The sequence below is a fragment of the Hordeum vulgare genome, chromosome 3H (assembly GCF_904849725.1).
Source record: "Hordeum vulgare subsp. vulgare chromosome 3H, MorexV3_pseudomolecules_assembly, whole genome shotgun sequence".
NCBI classification, from domain to species: domain Eukaryota; kingdom Viridiplantae; phylum Streptophyta; class Magnoliopsida; order Poales; family Poaceae; genus Hordeum; species Hordeum vulgare.
Window position 1 is genome coordinate 265039580 of NC_058520.1, and position 6345 is coordinate 265045924.

Below are 6345 nucleotides of genomic sequence, written 5' to 3' on the forward strand. Positions count from 1 at the left end.
TCTTTCGTCATCTCTTTCTGACTAGGGTGACCGGTATACATCCACGCACGATCACTCATCTTGCGTAGCTACCAAAGACAGAAGAAATATATTTATATATAATTTAGCATTTATATTCATCTTTCGTCATTTTTATTACGTCCAGGCAACCTACACGCTAATAGGTAAAGATAGGTCCTAATCCCACCCGAGTATGGGTAGATTGGGTTCGTTTTCCCATGCTCTGCTCCGGATCCAACGCAAAATTTCGGCAGCACCTCCCCGCTGTTCTCCTGATACACGTCTCTGCAATAAACAGAGAGGATGTGCATCCGGAGAACAACATGGAGGCACTGACGAAATTCCGCATCGGATGCAGAGCACAGCATACGGGAAAACGAACCCAATCTAAACATACTCGGGGTGTCCATGGATAATGTTGGACAATTCTAAAGGATGGCGGTTATAAATATGCAAAGACATGCATATTTATAGATGTCGCCCTTTCGAACGGGAGACGCATACTGGTCACGCATACTGATAAATTAATTGAATTACCTAAATCTAGAAAGTTGCATCCGGAAACCGAGCCACAGTAAATGAAGGGGCGGGGAGGAGATGAAATTTGTACTAACCCACGAATGCAGGGGCGGAGCTCGTACAACGCACGGGCAGGTCTTCGCACAACAGACCTCACAGCGACGAGACAACTACCCCATGTAAATCCACCCGATCAACACAAATATTCCAATTATGTCATTTTAGAGGAAAACAAGCTAAGTATATAATATTCATGAGCTAACCAAGGTTCTTATGCCATTTTGAGCTTATTATGGTATTTTGGAGCTAAATGGGCTAATTATGTCATTGTTGGGTTAATTAAAGCAAGGATAATATGAAAGAGGAGAAGAAAGAGGAGGAGGAGGAGAAGAAGAAGAAATCAAGAAGGAGGAGGAGAAGGATAGAAGGTCCTTGGCCTTCTCCTCCTCCTCCTCCTCCTCTGTTATGACCGGCTTGGCCTATGGCCGGCGTAGGCCCATTGGGCGTTAATATTAGCGGCTTGGCCCGCAAGTTATCTTAGGTAAATTACTTTAGGGCTGCCCCACCAGTCGCTACCGGCGACCACGGCGCAGGCTCCGGCGCCGCACCAGCAGCCGCCGCCGCCATCGACAGCAGCACCTCCAGCGCCCCGAACCACCGGTCGGCCCCTGCACCAGGTGCAGTTCCCGTCATCGCCATCGCCAATTCCCGCGTGGGCAGCCGGATCATCTTCGGGTCCGATCTATACCCAGGCACAGGCACTGCAGCAACCGCCTGGACGGGGCGGCCGCCAGCTCAGTCGACCCGTGCCGACCCTTCCAACACCGGGCCGGCCTCCGCCGGCTGCAACGGCCGCACCTCCGGCCGCCACACGGACCTTCCGCAGGTTGTCCCTGGCCGAGCAGCAGGAGCGTCAACGTCAGGGTCTCTGCTTTAACTACGATGAGCCCTACACACCGACACATGTCTGCCCCCGCCTCTTCTACTTGGAGACGGTCGACTACACCGAGGCGGACGAGACGAACGACGCACCAGACCCGGCCGCAGATTCTACGCGACGGCCTGCGTCGTCTCTCTCCACGCCCTCGCCGGCATCCGCCATGAGCGGACCATGTTGCTGCCCTGACGATCCATGGCGAGCTGCTGGTCGCCCTGCTGGATACGCGCTCCACTCTTCTTATTCTTTTCTTATTTTCCTTTTGCCTTTTCCTTTTATTCCTTCTTATTTTCCTTCTTCTTCTTCTTCTTCTTTTTATTCTTCTTCTTCTCCTCCTCCTCCTCTAGCTCTTCTTCTTCTCCTCCTCCTTTTTTCTTCTTGTACTTATTCTTCTTCTTCTACTTTTTCTTATTTTCTTCTACTAAACAGGAAAGTACCTACTAAATCTACTAATTAACTAACAGAAACTACCTACTAAATCTAATAATTTATTCTTCTTCTTCTTCTTCTTATTTTATTTTTTCTTTTTTCCTCTTATTCTTCTTCTCCTTCTTCTTGTTTTCTTATTCTCTTCTTCTTCTTCTTCTTCTTCTTCTTCTTCTTATTTTCTTTTTTCCTCTCATTCTTCTCTTCCTCTCCTATTTTTCTTCTTCTTCTTCTTTTGGTTCTTGTCCTTCCCTTCCTTTTCCTTCTTCTTCTTTTCCTTCTTCTTCTTATTTTTTTCTTCTCCTTTCTCCTTCTTCTTCATCTCCTTTCTCCTTCTTCTTCTTCTTCTAAACCTAAACTAACTAAACCTAAACTAAAACTAAAACTAAACTAAAACTGAAACTAACCTAACTAAAACTGAAACTAACCTAACTAAATATGAAACTAACCTAACTAAAACTGAAACTAACTAAACTAAAACTGAAACTAACCTAACTAAACCTAAACTAAAACTGAAACTAAAACTAAACTAAAAGTAAGAACTAATTAAACAAAAAATATTAAAAAAAGAAGAAACAGAAACTTACCAGGGGGAGGAGGGCCGCAGGGGGAGGAGGGCGGCGGTGGAGGAGGGTGCAAGGCGGCGGTGGGGTGGGGTGGGGAGGTGGGGTGGGGGTGGCGGTGGCGGCAGCAGGGGCGCAGGGAGGAGGAGGAGGGCCGCAGGGGGGGGTGCAGGGCGGCGGTGGGGTGGGGAGGTGGGGTGGGGGTGGCGTCGGCGGCGGCGGCGGTGGGGCGGCGGCGGCGCTGGGGGCCGGGGGCTGCGGCGGCGGCGCTGAGGGGAGAGCACTGAGAGAGAGTGCGTGGGAGAGAGGAGAGAGGTAGGGCGCGCGGCGACCGTTAACGTTTGGGGGGTCCATCCCCTTTGCCGTCTGCCACTGATCCCCTTTGCCGTCCACCACGGACGGCAAAGCTAGTCAGGCAGACGGCAAAGGGGTGGGTGGGGCCTGGGTGGGATGGGGAGAGAGGAGGGGTGGGTGGGATAGCTTTGCCGTCTGCCATCCCTACCTTTGTCGTCTGTTGACAGGCGGCAAAGAGGTGGCTGATGGCAAATATGTATTTTGCCATCAGCCTCCTCTTTACCGTCTGTTTTTTGCCAACACACGGTAAAGAGGTTCTTCGCCGTCTGCTGGCTGATGGCAAAGATTTGGCAGACGACAAATATAGGAATTCCAGTAGTGAATGCACATGAAGGTGGAAGTTTTCATATCCCTTTGGATAGCTACCCCTTTTGAGACTACATTCATAGCGTAGAGCAACTACCAAGCCACGCGCTTCCGTGCTCTAAAAGATAGAAGTGAAACACAGAGAGCAAAATCAACTAGCTCAAGAAATATAAGTGAAGCACATGTGAGCTGAATTGTCTAACCAAAGGATATAACTGAAGCTCGAGAAAATCAGGGTGAGTGCATGTCTCTCTTTAGGTGTGCAGCAAGGAAGATTGTGACACAACAAAAATAAAAGACTCCTACGATACAAGACGCTCCAAGCAAAACACATAACATGTGGTGAATAAAAATATAGCCCCAAGTAACGTTACCGATGGATCGAAGACGAAAGAGGGGATGCCTTCCCGGGGCATCCCCAAGCTTGAGCTCTTGCCACTCTTTATCTCTTCGTCCATAAGAACTTCACCCAAAACTTGAAAACTTCACAACACGAAACTTAAACAGAAACTCGTGATAACATTAGTATAAGAAAGCAAACCACCACTTCCTTAGGTATTGTAGCAAACTTAAATTCTACTTATGCTGATGTTGGGTTATTGTATTTTCAATCTTCCATGGCTAATAACCCCCGATACTATCCATAGTTTCATCAAAATAAGCAACCAACTCAAAAATAGAATATGTTAACAGCAGTCCAATCTGTAGCAATCTGTATACTTCGTATACTTCTGCTACTTTGAAATTCTGAAAAATTATGACAGTCTGAAGAATTTGTGTAGCACTAGCAGCAAAAAAGAATCAACTCAAAATCTCTTACAGAAAAATAAATAAAATGCTTTTCGTGACCAGAAATTTTCTGTCTTTTCCAGCATGACCAAACGATTAACCCAAGACTAATAAATTCATTGGGTTGCCTCCCAACAAGCGCTATTGTTTAACGCCCTTAGCTAGGCATAGATAAATCAATCATGCTCACACAAAAGACAAGAATTGAAGCACAACAAGAGCAACATAAAGCATGTGAAAATGACATCTAAGTCTAACATACTTCCTATGCATCGGCATTTTATAGGAAAACAGATTGTCAAGACAACCAATAGTTGTCATATGCAAGGAAGAAGAAAGAGACAATAGCAATCTCCTCATAACGAGAGGTAATTTGGTAACATGAATGTTTCTACCACAATATTTTCCTCTCTCATAGCAATTACATGTGGGATCATATTCAAATTCAACAATGTAACTATCACAAAGGATATTGTTTTCATGATCCACATGCATGCAAAGTTGACGCTCTTCAAAAATAGTGGGATTATCATCAACGAAAGTCATGACTTCTCCAAACCCACTTTCAACATCATGAGGCTTAATTTGTTTTTCAAGATCATAAGAAAAATCATCACCCCAATCAAGATCATTGCAACAAGTAGAGGACATAGCAAAACTAGCATCCCCAAGCTTAGGATTTTGCATATTTTTGGCATGATTCTCACTAATAGAATTTATAGTGAAACCATTGCAATCATGCTTTTCATCCAAGGAGCCCTCGTGAATCACTTCACAAATTTCTTCCTCACAATTTTCAGATTCACGCATCTCAAGAAAAACTCCATAAAGAAAGTCAAGTGCACTCAACTTACTAGCAATTGGTTCCACATAAGTGGATCTCTTAAAGAGATTAGCAAGTGGGTGATGATCCATATCACTAGATTTTCAGCAAGCGAAGATGCAAGCATATTGAAGGAACATAGCACACAAGCAAAGGAAAGGAAAGCGAAAGAAAAGGGAGAACGAAAAAGGAAAACGAAAAAGGCAAAGTAGAAAGGCAAATGAAAACGGCAAATGTGAATTGGGGGAGAGGAAAACGAGAGGCACCTGGCAAAATAGGTAAATGCAAGAGATGAGTTTGTGACACCTACTTGGATATATCTTGACTTGATCTCTCCTCCCCGGCAACGGCGGCAGAAATACTTCTGCTACGGCAACAAAAGACCTTCCCTGGCAACGACGCCAGGAATCCTTCCTTGGCAAATATGCAAAGGATTTCGCCGCGGCCTTTGAGCCTTGCATTGGTGTTCCCTTGAAGCGGAAAGGGTGATGTAGCACAGCGGCGGTAAGTATTTCATTCAGTTTGAGAACCAAGGTATCGATCCAGTAGGAGGATCGCGTCAAGTCACAAGTACCTGCACAAACACAAAGAGCTTGCACCCAACGCTATGAAGGGGTTGTCAATCCCTTATAGATTGTTTACAAAGTGATAACTGAAAGCAAAAGGTAAACAAAGCAAAGTAAAAGTAAAAGTGGAGACGATAGTTGTGAATAGACCCGGGGCCGTAGTGTTCACTAGTGGCTTCTCTCATGAAAGAAAGTAGACGGTGGGTGAACGAATTACTGTCGAGCAATTGATAGAACCGCGCAAAGTCATGACGTTATCTATGGCAAATATCATATCTATAGGCATCACGTCCAAAACAAGTAGACCGATACTTTCTGCATCTACTACTAATACTCCACACGTCGACCGCTATCCAGCATGCATCTAGTGTATTAAGTTCATAAGAATAGAGTATCGCCTTAAGCAAGATGACATGATGTAGATGGACAATCTCAAATCTATGATGAAAGCCCATCTTGTTACCCTTGATGGCAACAACACGATGTGTGCCTTGCTGCCCCTTCTGTCACTGGGAAAGGTTACCACACGGTATGAACCCAAAACCAAGCACTTCTCCCATTGCAAGAATCATAGATCTAGTTGGCCAAACAAAACCCAAGACCCGGAGAGACTTACAAGGATATCAAATCATGCATATAAGAAATCAGCAAAGCCTCATATATAATTCATAGATAATCAGATCACCAATCCACAATTCATCGGATCTCGACAACCACACCGCCAAAGAGGATTACATCAGATAGATCTCCATGAAGATCATGGAGAACTTTGTATTGAACATCGAAGAGAGAGAAGAAGCCATCTAGCTACTAACTACGGACCCGTAGGTCTGAAGTGAACTACTCACGAGTCATTGGAGAGGCGATCATGTAGATGTAGAAGCCCTCCAACTCCAAAGTCCCCTCCGGCAGGGCACCGGGAAGGGTCTCCAGATGAGATCTCGCGGAAACGGAAGTTTGCGGCGACGGAAAAGTGTTTTCGTGGATGCCCTAATTTTTTCTGGATTTTTAGGGAATATATAGGGCAAAGAGCTAGGGCAGGGGAGCGCTAGGGAGGCCACA